At 38.8% G+C, this 14,418-nt stretch overlaps 1 protein-coding gene across 2 annotated transcripts in view; it reads right to left on the minus strand.

The window, feature by feature from the left end:
- ctnna2 (catenin (cadherin-associated protein), alpha 2) overlaps positions 1–14,418 on the minus strand; it is a 352,125-nt gene that overhangs the window by 233,378 nt on the left and 104,329 nt on the right. The gene's annotated exons all lie outside the window — the stretch shown is intronic.

Genomic DNA, 14,418 nt, shown 5'->3' on the forward strand with positions numbered 1-14,418 from the left:
CATCACTGTTGCATTGTGGATCGGCATTTTCAACCGTTTCTTCCATCGGCAAACACTTTAATGAACTTCTCAAATGTGATGGTTGAGTTGAAAATGTGCAGCAGCAGCAGTTAGAAGCAAAGTAAAGTGGATATATTATAGCGGGGAGGATTTGTCATTTCTATACATTTTTGGCTGGAGACATGTGGACCAGTTCAGCCTGACTGTGTGCATAATGTTGCTTTGCATGAGTAAATTATAGTCGGAGTGGGGAAAAAATGATTCTTAGATGTATTTTGATTGTCTCTTGAAATAGTGTTTCAATGCAATGTAGTGACAATCTCTAGTGGTAAAGGACTTTCTTGAAAACAAGAGCATGTACACGTCGTCCATAAAGTTTGGAATAATTATGTTTTCAGCCACAATCATCTGTAAATTGTGGTTTCATTTTCATTGTGATATGTTTGTAAGAGATTAATAAAGTTTTGAGAAGATATCCACTTTATCTGTCAAGAATAAATCACATTGCCACAATCATTTCATGGAAAGAGGAATATTAAAGAGAAAAATATTTTGTATCATCATGCAGTATCTTAATTTCAAACAGCTGTACCCTGTGGTGCGCAGACTTTGACTAAGTGTCCTGTTAGTGAGAGGTCAGCAAGCAAATGGAAATGTAAACGTTGACCCATTTTTCTGTGAGCCTCAGCACGCTGTATTATCTGTAACTGTTAAATGTAGTCTAACTGTTGACACAATATTTAAATATGAGAGAATACTCCGAGGCAAATATATGGGGATAAACAAGATGAACAGGAGAACATTGGATATGATGACATTTAATGCTGTTTATGCTATTGATCATTTTGAAGCTGCAACAGTTTGTGAAAACTGTTTACTAAATAATGCAACAAACTCAGAAACTGTGTCGACGTATGAAAAACCTGCAAATCCCTGCAAAATTTGTGATTAAGTGTGGATTGAAAAAGAATCTCATGGTTGCAAATTTGAAAATTCCTGGAGGGACTGTTTCAATTTCAACACCAGCCCGGAGAGTTGTCTTGTCCTACTTAGGGCCAGGCTCGCTGGCGTTCTGAGCTGTGCCTCAGACGCTTTCTTGAGTTTCGCTGCGCTGCGAGCCAAGGCACTTGTAAGGTTAAACTATCTGACAGCTCCAGTTTCACTGCACACAACACACATCCTTGGGCTGATTTTCACATACTTAGCGGTGTGAATTTTCACATGCTCCATTTATGTTGATCACACATGATTACACTTGGTTATGCGGCGCCTCCATGCTTAAGCACAAAGGGGAGTGGTTAGAGGTTGTTCAGGAAAGTGGGAGAGATGAAAAGAAAGATGTAGGTGGGCAGGATGAATCTGAATATATTTGCCATTTCCGTCGTCTTAGTGCGTGTGTGTGTGTGCATGTGTGTGGGGGGGTTCACGTGAATGTTCTGTGTGTAGGCAAATGTCAGTATCTTACACAACAGGTTTAGGATAGCTCAGAACCAAGGCCATGCCCTACCTCACAAAGTTAACAGAAGTGAAACATAATTTACTTCCAAAACCAATGTGAGACTGGTCTCCCCTCAAAAACGACCCTACAGGTTGTTTGTACAGGCAGCAACATACGACCCATATTTAGATTTTAGACTGTCCTCCACCGCGCTCTAGCAGACATAATAATTACGAATGACCAAAGACAACAGGGTTTGTGTCCCATGTGAGTAAACAATGTGATTTAAACATATCTGAACTTCTGTGTCCCACATTTTTGGCATCATGTTGGCATTATGTAACTACATTACTTCGGGTAGTCATGTTGACCTCATAACTGCTTCACTTCCATGTCTTTAATAATGCCTTACTAGGAAGTTTTACCCTAAACCAGCGGCCAGTAACGTTTACAAGCAAAAGAACCATTGTTGGCCAAAAAAAAAAGAGTAAAAATGTTGGAATGAAGCTGCAAACCTTATTTTGAGCCTCACAATGAAGATAAAACAGCCTACTAAATCTAAATTAGCCTGCCAACATTACTAATGGGTCATAATGAGCATTTATTAATGTGATTTTGTCAGAATGCAACAAGGTCACAAGTGCAAATATGAGATTGAAAGCTAGCCTAGCTAGGGAAAACTCAAAACTTGACTTGAAGTTGGCAAAATTTAGATGTTAAGGCACTGGGCTGTGAGCTTTTGTAAGCTATGATGCACATTTTAGTTGACTAATAATGCCCTAAATAAGCTCCACATTTTTATAATTGAAGAATACAAATTGCTTTGGGTCTACACCATTGATTGATGAAAATTAAGAAATAACCGTTCCATTTTTTTTTTTTTTGTTACAGCCACAGAGAGCCACTGCAGATGGCCTGAAGAGCCACATGTCGTCCAGAGCCGCTTATATGGGTTTTTTTGACAAACGCTCATATGAGTTGTTATGGGTGGTATTGACAAACAACCCAGTGTTTAGGTTAGCGATCCTGTTGCAATTATAATGGGTTCTTTTTAACCCAAGCTTCACCCTACCACAAAGTTTCATAAAAGTTGGGCCAGTAGTTTTTCTGCAATCACGCTGACAGACAGACAGACAGACAGACAGACAGACAAACCAAAATTACCTTTTGCAGAGGTAACTATTCAAGAAAAAAAAATACAATTGTGGTTCTATATGCCTGTTGCTGCAGCTCAGTTCACCTAACTTGAAAGGAACCCGACCCATTTGAACCTAATATCAAAGTTGTCTCTGTTCTATTTTTGTATGACCTTCTATCTGTCTATTCATCTCTGAGATTTTTATGGTTAAAAAAAATGAGATTCTTCCCAAATGATTATGCTGGGCTGAATAACTGCAAACGGTCTCATAAATGTTCAGCAGAGGAAGATATGATACAGCTGCATAATGAAAACTTTTTGGCCTTTTTTCCCTCTACTCTCTCAGCTGTCTCATTCCAAGCTGGAGCTGCAGCTGTGTCTTAGTGATTCAGCTAAAAAGATCTTTTTAGTAACTGTGTTTCATTTATTATTAGCACAAGATCACACTGAAAACATTTTGTTGCCCTAATCGTGGTCTGTAATTGTTACAAGGACCACAATGCCGTGTTGAGTTCTTCAGCATATTGTTTTCTCTGTGTCGCGCTTGTGTGCTTTTGTGTACATTTATGGTTCAAACGGCGAGAAAAGAGGAAAAATAATAAGGTGCAGTTGCAGGTCAGAATCGTCTACGGGCAGCATTACCACACACTGAAAGATTAACACAGGCAGAAGACTCCAGTTCCGGCCCCATTTTACAAATCCTCTCATGCAAATTAGGTCATCACCATTTCAGTATTCTCTGAGGACAGGAATGTACTTGAAAAAACAGCATCAGGTGGAGGGAAAAAGAAAAAGAAGGACTTGTTACCATGCTTAACGAGATAAGGCAAACTGCAGGGGGAGAAAAAAAATACCGTAAAAAGCTACTTTGGACCTCACACCGTTTTGAAAAACGAATAACACACATCCCCCACGATTTGCACACAGACATTAAATTTAATTAAAACTAGACCCAAGGTGAAGCAGTTATGGCCGTACAAAGTGGGCCTATCAGACCCAATCAGGCCAATAAGTGCAGTTTTTTAATGCCAGAAAACAGTGCCAAATTGTGTCCTGGCTGTAGGGCAGGGGTCTGCAACTCGGTCGGGCCATGTGCCAGCAGGGTTCACTGGGGGGCCAACGCTGCTTTATACATGCAAGAGAGACACATGGCTTTGTTCTGATGTTTTGTTATATAAATATATAAACTATATTTTTTGTATTAATTTGAGAATAAAATGAATCAATAAAAATGTTGGGTTGACTTTTGATTTCATGCCATTGCTTCAGTCCAAGTCCTGGCCTGTGTAATTGTCCAGAATGGACTTCGTCGCTGCAGTATTCCTACACTTAAAAGCTATGACAGATGGAGAGAGACAGGACATTACCTCTTTGAGCGATTTATTCGGCCTCCCATTAAGCTAGGCTACAGTCAAAGCCAATGCTTCCTGATAAAATGCATCATGTGCTGCTGAAAACTGCAAATGAAATGTGTACAGTGAAAACTTCATTTTAGCACCATGGACAGTGGAATCTTTGAGTGGCCTTAGAAGGTCCAGAGGTAAAACTTGGATTTTATTCTGCCAATCTGAATGTGTCTGCTGGTCAGGTGACACATGTCCATGCTATTTGCTGTGAAGATTCTGCATTATATATAAGAATGTGCATTTACACCAGCTTGTGATTACTAGTAGCAGACCATAGGCCCCATTTCAGCTGAACACACACAAAGTTTTGTGCGTAAGCACTCGTTTCAACTCGTAAATTCAAATTTAGCAATTTCCTCTTGTTTGTCCAAACGTGCATATATATAGAACACTGTGTTGACATTGTTTTTCACCTGCTTTTTTGTTTATTTTTACAGTATATCCATTTCAGTTTATGCGATCCAGATTTAGCAGAGCCTCAATCATATTATTTTTTAAGGTTGCCTTCTTTTTCTTTCTCAGTAGCTCAGTTTTTTGTTTTTTTTCAGAAGTTGTCCCACATTCAAGCTACTCAGCTTTTTTTAAAGGCTGTTGTTTACCATGTATGGCAAATTGAGGGTGTTTCCTTATGCAAATGAGCCGGTTTCTGCACAGGCAGATGGTTATAGAAACAGGTAGAATTTATCATTGTTCACTGCATACAGGTGTGCATATGTTATATATGTTTGATTAATTCCAACTTTCTTGTGTATACAGGCAGGTCTTACAGACAGATTTAGAACTTGCATCCTTTGAAAAATGAGGCCCCCGTTACGTGGATGTCTATTCTCAGCACCTCGCCAGCCCCATTTTTTTTTTTTTTACCAAAATACCAACCCTTCATATAGCACATATCTAACTTACATGCAACTCCCAAACAAACAGGAAAATAACATGCACGGTCACTAATATACCAGCATGACGCAGTGATTATATGTATGTTGTCATTAGAAAGCCTGATGGTAACTCGATAATTTTTGGAGAACGCCTAAATAGAGTCATTAAGTTTAACGTGGATAGTTCAGTCAGGATGGAAACTTTCTTCTTCTCAATGAAAAAAACTTTGATAACAAATTAATTAATATTAATATATTTAGTGAGATTCACCCTAGCTACTATGCTACATAGCTTCTGTTTTATATATTTCACATGCAAATGGAAAATATGTAAAATTTGAAATAAAACCTTATTATTATTATTATTATTATAAGTCATAGTAGTATTAGCACCCTTGTGTTTGTGTCATTTCTTTATAAATATGTTAAGTTTAGTTTTATCTTTTTCTTTCTAAAGAAGCACAATCCTCCATTTTCATCTGTTGTTGTTAAACAAAGTAATGGGTCTCTGTGGAGGATTTCAAATGACGGTGAGTGGGGAGCTTTTGATTGGTGAGAGGCTACTAAGCAGGCATCTGTACTGTGGAAAATCATTCTCATTTATAAATAACTTCTTAAAAGCAACATAAAGTACAGGAATCAATCATTTCTCTGTAAGTGTTGGAGACCGAAAAGCATGTGTGCAAGTGTATTTGTGTGCATGTGTGTATGTGTGCGTGTGTTTGTGTGTTTGTGTGTGTGTGTGTGTGTGTGTGTGTGTGGGAGGGTGCTCTGGAGAATCCATTTGGAGCAACAATCAAAAAGATTACACCAGAGGTGGTAAAGTAGTGCATAGTGCAGGCTTTGTCTCTAAGAACAACTCAAAACAATAATAAACCTGTAAGGAAAAATAAATAAATAAATTAAATATATATATATATATATATACAAATACGAGTAAATAAATAATGACCAAGTTAATTAGCCAGGACGAAAGTCCAGTTAACAATCAGTGTTGATTTTCGTCATAAAATGAACATGAATGAATAGTAAATCATAGAGGCTTGATCGGCAGAAAATAACTAATTTTTCATGTACATCCTTTCCTAGAGATAGAAATGCAAGTGGGTTTTTTTGGCCTTTAAATAGAGTAATAAAGCTATCAAAAATCAATAATACATTATAAAAGAACAGGCGAGAACTGGGTGTACAGAGTACATGCTTTAACAGAACAACAATCTATTTCTTTAAAAGGTCAGTGAGCTATAAAGCCTGCTCAAACAGCACAGCCCCCCTCCCTCTCATTCGTCCCTGACGCTATAGTCACTCATACTTTCCCAATACTTCAGGGAATTATCACCCAGAAGCCATGAAAAAGCATTTCAGACCTTTTCTCCGTCTTAGTAATCACTTTATTAGTGACACGAAGATGAGTTTGTGCTGTTATATGGATCCAGAGGGTGTAATGAAATTTGACTCTGCTGCAGAGTAACAATATAATAAAAAGGAGAGGGGAGGCAAAGAATCAATATGATACATGCTCTGTCTGTGTGTCTGCTTCTCAATGAACTTAATGAAGTGACGGGATCACTTTCAATTGATTAGCAATCACCGAAAAAATAAATGAAATTAAAAACATTTCTTTGTGTCCTCGAATATGAAGAAAAAGAAAAAACGACTCATCATGGGAGAAAGAAAGTCATTTTTTGAGGAAATTGTAAAAGTGGTCAGTATGAATATAAGGCAGCTCTTAAGAAGTCTTCAGCCTGCACCAAAATTTTGTGTTTCATTTTTTTCATGATAACGGCAAAAATTATCTGCAATTTTTCAACAATATTGTTCCCCTATTAATTGAGTCTGTCAATCAATTTGAATAAATGTGAAAACATTTTTTCAATCAGCTAATTTTTATTACAGTTAATTGCTTTTTCTTTTCATCTTTAAACCAAAGTTTGTAACAATGGATGATTTTCTGTAAAGGGGAGACTCTTAAAACCATTGAAAACCATTTTCATTCTGATATCCTGGGGTCAGAGGTCATAGGACCCCTTTGAAAATGGCAAAGCCAATATTTTCTTCCCAAAAGTAAGTTTCATAATATAATAATAATGTTTCTAATACTTTTATTTAACCTATAAAACCCACGCAAAAGCCCGGAACTGTTATTTTGCATCAACTCCCACATTTTTTATGCATTAAATATTTAAAATCAATCGCAAATGAACACGCTACTTTTCACAGCACTGCAATTAATGGTTGCCATGCCACACCACCCACTCATTTCCACTCGGTGAATACATTCCTTCCTCTGCCTTTGTATTTTGACCTTTCTCACAGGCCATTTATTTTACCATACATTTCATCTCAGTTCACATATCATCCTGCTCTACCTGCAGTCTATCGCATCCCATTGTTTCTCTTGTCTCGCTCTTCTCTCATTCATTCACATGGATTACACATACCCCACTCCAGACCAGTGTAATTGATCCAAGCTGTTGTGGTCCAGACAGTAATGATTGGGTGCAAGCAGCTAAAACCACTGGCTCAAGCTGCTCGTTGTGAGAGCAAAAAAACTAAGAGAGAAACACTTGTGCATTCTTGCAAAAATCTCTTCTAACCGTTGTTTCAGAGGCTCCCTTTGCTTTGGACTTGCCCATAAGAAAGCTTAAAAGATAGAAGAAAGATAGTAGTAAAATCAATGTGGAATTTGGAGGCAGACTTGTACACATCATCAAAAGAAGTAGAACAGAAACTCGATATAAACGTCTGGCTGGTCCACATGAGACAGGGCAACGCTTTGTATTGGGGCACAACTACATTTTACACAACTGCTCAATCACAGAGGGGAGGGCTGAGAGTGAGGGTAAAGGGATGTGACTGAAAAGACAGATGGGTCTAAAGGAAGATAGAAAAGATAGAGAGGAATAATGGAGGCTATGCAAAACAAACAAAAAAAACAACAATGTGCCAGTGCTTTCCTGTGAATTAGCTTTTTTTCTGCTTGGAAAGTCAACAACTTTGCAAGAAGTTCATTTAAACTCACAGTGCTTTACAACTTCTATTTACCTTACAGTAGTGGAGTTAGGGGATGAAGAAACACGGATAAAAACAGTGAAAAGTGGAGATGGAATGCTGCCCTTTGAAAGTTTACTTTGTAATTTACCATCCCAAAACATTTTAGAATGCTAATTGTATATCTAAAGAGGGCACTGAAGAGCTCCACAATGACAGCCTGTCTGACATGTAAACAATGACAAATGAAATGTGCTTTTAATGATACAATTTTGCTGTAATTCCCACCTACTTGAAAGCATGAAAAAGAAAAAAAGGATCCATTAGGAGACCGTTTTAAATAGACTTAGACTTTTCAGTGGTTTCATCATACAATGCAATTTTCCCACAAATTAATAATGCTTGCAGAATTTTTTGTTTTTAAGCCCTGACAGAGCGGCAAAGAGAAAATGTATTTGATCAGCATACCGCAAAGCAGAAGCAATGTGGTGAACTGTGGGACGCCTTCACTGGGAAATAAAGCTGTTAGTTACATAGAACAATATGTTCAGCTAAATCACAAACATAGTGGGAATTCATTTCATTTTTTAAACGTTGTTTCAACAGATGACTCACCGTTCAGACAGTGTCCTTTGCAAACTAGATTACTGTGGGTGACGAGCAGAGTCAGTGTTTATGAAACAATCAAATCACTACTCCACAATGACTCCTAAAGTAAAAATAATGTTTCTAGACATTGCACATTCTGTTTTATTGAATGCAGACTCAAAGTGTTAAAATCTTGAAAAAAAAAAAAAAAAAATGCTTTGGAATTTGGATGGTGTGGTTGACAGGTTGATCCTTGAACTGCTAGTTTTCTGAAACAAACAGGAGTATGTGTGCGAGTGGTGGAGGATGACTAGAATTTCATCAGTTGTGCTCACTAATACCAAAGCATTTGGCAGTATAAGTAGAAATAGTACCCTGGTTGCTGGAATAATGTCCAGTTATTGGAATAGAACGCATTACTGCTCACTGCTACATGTGGAAACTGTGTATAACTTTTTTTTTTTTTTTTTTTTTTTTAACCTTTATTTAACCAGATAAAAAACTAATCCTGCTTTCCTCAGAAACAGCTGTTGACAGATAGAGGAACATGAGCAAGTCTCGGCTTATTTGCGTAAAATGAGGAAATGTCTTTCAGCAACAGAACGTAGGGTCTGACAATAATGCCTGGTTTATGTAGAAAAAAACGAGCCAACACCAACAAAACTCGTCTACAGTACATTAGCCCACATGTGCACATACACGTGCATTTGCACACATACTCAGCATCTCACAAAGGTCACACATGCACAGGCAAATTGTGGCTTGCATGCTTGATTTCCCAATGCATTTAGCCTCCTGCATCGATAACCCTAACATATGTAGCAGCTAATACAGTTAGAGCCCAGGTCTTTGCTTCCATGTCTGCTCACTTAATGATATTAGGGTTGATTCTATAGTTTGATCCAGCTATCAATGTCAATCATGTTAGCGCTGCTCAAAGCAGCAAGCCCTTGAGGGGGATTGGCATTGGAGGGAGGGGAGAAGAGAAGGGCTGGCAGCTTTCTAATGCAATAGAGCTGCCAGATCTGAGAGCTTTTTATTACATTAATATGTTCCTGGATAATTCTATCTCATCTCCTAATATGACTTAGCCTAAAAACCCAATTAAAGTCTCATTTATCCGATCACCTCAATCGGAGATGGTGACATGAGGGCGTTCAGACAGCGATGTGATAGTTGCTTGCATCCGCCTACAGAGGATTCTGTTTCTTCTCCAACCACTGCAAAGCATAATTGGAATATGGAAAGTATAGCAGGCAGCATTCTCTAGCTGATATTGTAGCTACCACTTGCGCAATTGGTAAGCACAAAGAGCAAACTAGAGCCGTGTCTTGGGGCGTGTTGTTTTCAGATGCATGAGGAGGTGTTACACAGATCACTTCTAAGGCTTCAGGAGATATAAAACTATGTACGACAGTGTGAGCATCCAAGCAACAATATTATTGGACATTATCAGACCTAATGATTTAGTCCAACTGACCTTCAGGTCAATGGGGTTTTTCTTGCAGATCTTGATTATCCTGGCTTTGAGATTTCCTTTTGGCAAGATTTTGACAAACATTAAGGGTGCTAAAGGGTACAGTAGGTCCTTCTCTCATCAAAAAAAAACCAACCCTCCATCACTCAATATGTCAGTCCAGTGGTGTGTATATATATATATATATATATATATATATATACACATTTTTGGGGGTGAAAAATACCAAATACACTGACAAATTTGAAGAGAATCAGGACAGCCTAAGTGCCAGAGCGGTTGGCCCGAGTGCCTCTCTGGTCAGTACAAGTGCCTTCCAATGCTTGACCGGTTGGCCTGAGTGCTCCTCAAGTGACCTAATGTTCACCCGAGCTGCTTCTCTGGTTGGCTCAAGTGGTTCTCAAGTGCCTTTGTGGTCAGCCAAAATGCCTCTATGCTCATTTAGATGGCCCAGGTTCATCCCAAGTGAACCTCTGGTAGGTTAACATGCCAGTTTAGTATGACTTGGATGGCAAAAATGAACCCTAAACTCGACACTACTCTAACCCTGTGCATGTTTGCCTCTCTTTTATTTCCACCTCTGATTAGATGCATGCCACTGTTTCTGTCTCAGCATAGGTCTTGGCAGAATTCAAAGAGAGCAGTGTTAACTGCAAATGTTCCAGTTGTATTAAAAATACTGCTTTATTGATATCATTAATGTTGCCATTGCATTGTTTCCCTACCACAGAGATTAGTGGGCGGAGCAGCTGGTAATAACGACCAAGTACCCACTAATCCCCATCAACAATCAGGCACCAGCTTGATATTAAGTGATTATTAAGGGTGTCTGCCGCTGTTAAGGTGCCAGTCAAACAAAGTTAACAATTTATTTGGCTGCTTGATATTTAAAGTTTCATTGATGAACTCCTGGAAGGCTATTATTATTATGAAGCTATTAAAATTATGTTTAGCCTTAGTCACAGGGTTTAATATGGTATTCTGTGATGATTATTAAAGTAAATAAGATCTAGAAGTTATTCTCCTTCAGATATTCAGATTGTATTTTTGTAATGGAAAAATGTTGAAGTTGCAGCCACAACGACTTAGTTCAATGAGCTGCAGGCAGCAGGTGCTTGTTGCAGTTTGAGCAAGCTCAAACCTCATTAATCATCAAGGTAAGTAACAAATCCCATTGTTGTTATATGTGATAACAACCTGTGCACTGCCTGCACTACAAACTTTGATCATGGTTGCTCATAGTACAGTACTGCGCACATATCATGACAGAAATTAGACATTTAAGGGCGAAATGAAACAAACTAAAAATAAATCAGTTCATTTGGCAGTCGGTGGCAGGTTTGTGTGTAAAAATAAGTAAAACACAGAGGTCAGAGACACATTAAAAAGAGATCTTCAAGACAAAAAGAAATGCCACACAGAGGTGTGAAGTGTCTGTATTCAGCAGTAGAAGACCATGTCAGTTACGGCTCATACCAACTCAAAACAGGAAGCTAAGGCTACTTAGGACACATCCTCTTCTGAATGATGAGCATGTTGGGTAACTAGATGTCCTCATTAAATTCAGACAAATAGCCAACCACTTGTCACAATCTTGGTTGTTAAAGGATTTTTTTCTTATAATTACATTTTCATAAAGAGTGACCTTTCTGGTATTTATCTCCAAAGTAGTCCTCGAAAGAGGGCTTTGTTTCTCTCTCATTCTCTGTCCTCGTTCGTCTCTATTCATGCTCAATATGGCCTCTTTTCTTTTTAGAGCAGAATGAATAGCACAAAAATACTGTAAGACCTATAAAGTGCAGGAGACAGTGTATTTAAGCATCACTGCTGATACCTTCATAGGTAATAGCATTTCTCATATAAATATTTCATTCAGGATCATTTCAAAAGTGACTGTAAAAATGGCAATAACTTCTTCACTAAATCTGAGGCTCAGACGAAGAGATGACCCATGGGATCGAGTGGAGTGGGAGGTTTGCAACATGTAAATGCATGACAAAAAATCAACAAGAACTGAATAACTCTACTGAGTCAGCATTGCAAAAATCCTTAAGAGACACATCTTGACCTTAATGGGGCCTTATGTATAGGACCTTTAATTGTCTTCTTAAAAGGTTCTGTACAAATAAACTTTACTTGACTTTTTAAGAGCACTGATAAACCATCAAATAGTAAAAAAAAAACTTTGAGAAATGGAAAGATCACAAATAATTCTGAATATCCTTGAATTATTTATTCCAGTGGACTGAAACTGAAAAAAGTCAGACTGGAGCAAATTCCTAAGTGGGACCTGTAGGTTTCTGTATTGTTGTACAAGCAAGTAACATGCTACAATAATTGGCATTAATTAAACCTTCAACCGTAGACTACATGAATGGCCCATGCGTGAATGGAACTGGGGCTGAGCACAGTTGTAGAGTAAGAAGAGAGAACATTTTAAGCCTTATGGGCTGTTTGGCGAATGTTTCATAGCAGGGAGTCTCTTTGAGCTTTGGTCCATTCACAGGCAGGTGGCCTTGCTATCTCAGTAGAGGACATTCACTGTGGGTCAGTTGTTTCAGTTGCCTCCAACTCGCTCTCAGACTGAAGTGGTGGGAATAAAGGAGTCCTTTGAGTCTCCAGAGAGCCTTAAATAGACTTACAGTTTTTACCTGGGCCTTGTGGTCAATCCCCTTCAGGGGCTATGTCTTTGAGCCAGCCTTCAATGGCTGAGAAAGCTACGCTGTTCAAAGTGAGTGGTTTGTTGGTGCACAGTGGATTGCAGCTTGTCGTGTGGCGCATTAGGTGTTGACAGATGGGAGGGAGGGCGTGGGACGCTGTGGGGAACCAATGATTTATTGCTGGGCCTGGGACACTTAACGGGGTGTAAGTGCTGAGTCTGGAGGGACCATGATGTGAGGACAATTGGAAAAAAGAGAGAAATAAACAAAGGGGATAACTAAGAAGGGAGAGGGGGTACTGCAACTAATCATTAAAGGAAGATTTTGATTAACTCTGACATTAAAACCGATTCCAAATTGCTACCGTGTGGCAACATTTGCATGGCTGTAACAAGGAAATCATGCGCTTCTCGTGCTATAATAAAGAAGCCGCAAGGGTCTACTTGCGAGAAAGTCAAATTAAGGGGAACGCAGAAATTATTGATGGGAATTTCGCTCAATGTTTGTTGTGCATTTAAACAACACTCATGTAGCCACCTGACTGAAAATAAAAAGGAAAGCTAAAAAAAGATTTGTTAGAGAGAGAGAGAGAGTGCAGGCATCAAGCAAGGAGGAGAAACAGAGAGGGAGAGCATGCAGACACAGCAGGCAACAAAGTAGTGGGCATGCACACATAATGGCAGGCCAGCATTGTAGCTTCAGGTGCTAGTGGGTATCATTTCACAGCAAAGTGGATCCTCACTGCACACATCCACAGTGGTTTGCTGTATACTGTACATCAGTTATACTTCAAACCCTGCTGTTCTGTTCTCTGAAGCTCTTTTATCTCCAGCAGCGCAAACTAACATTGTATATTTGTGTACTCTTAATTATTGTCAAATGTTTGCCCTACGGTGTCAACTATAAAGAATAGTTTGGTGTTGAGGGAGATATCTCTGTGAAACACTTTTAAACAGTAGGATTTATTTTGTACACCATTGCACACTGCTTTGTAATGTGATGTTAAGGTGGAAAATATTGCATCAAAGGTTGGACCAAGTCATTGTTTAACAATGTACACCAGATTTTGCACCCAAGTCCAAAGTCAAGACAGGCAAGACCAAAGTCTCAAATTGTTAACTTTGTGTGTCAAGTCCTAAACATAATGAGCTCTCTCTCGATATTATCAATTTCAACAGTGTTACTGGTGCCAACTGGTCCTAAGGAAGGTAACAGTAGTTCTTCATGAATCTGTCCTGCAACTTTGGATGCTGTTGGATTGGTTCAAACACAGTGGATTTGGGGAATTAGGGGTCGACTTACATGGGATAAATGGTGTCAATGTTAATTGCTGTGGATACGAAGCAAAATTAATCGTTTCATGGCACACTTTCTAAAATAACATGTTTTAATATTTGGGCTTGGGGAAGAAGAAGTAGTAGTAAGAAGAAGTATAGATAAAGTTCACACACACAGGAAAAAGAAGTAGAAGAATGTGAGTGAAAAAGAAACACGGACTGAAAGCAAAGAAACATTCTTTTCTCTCCCTTACTTTGTGTGTAAGCCTGTAACTCCACAGACCTTTGAGTGGTGAGGTGAGACCATGTGTTCGTTTTTTCAGGGGCAAGGGCCTTATCAGAGACACAGACATTGGATTGTAGAGATTCTTGGAAACCAAGGAGAACAACACGAAAAAATCGGGCAGAAGGGCCATGTAATGAGCTGGCCAGGGTTGGTGAAAGAAAAAAAAACAGATGGAAAAGTGGCCCTGTTCCCTACAGTCTTCACCCAAATGCTGTTTACAGCTACAATTGTGTTAGACTGGCCACATAAAGGGACACAGTAGACTGACTTTTTTAAAACACC

The sequence above is a fragment of the Centropristis striata genome, chromosome 1 (assembly GCF_030273125.1).
Source record: "Centropristis striata isolate RG_2023a ecotype Rhode Island chromosome 1, C.striata_1.0, whole genome shotgun sequence".
Classification (NCBI taxonomy): domain Eukaryota; kingdom Metazoa; phylum Chordata; class Actinopteri; order Perciformes; family Serranidae; genus Centropristis; species Centropristis striata.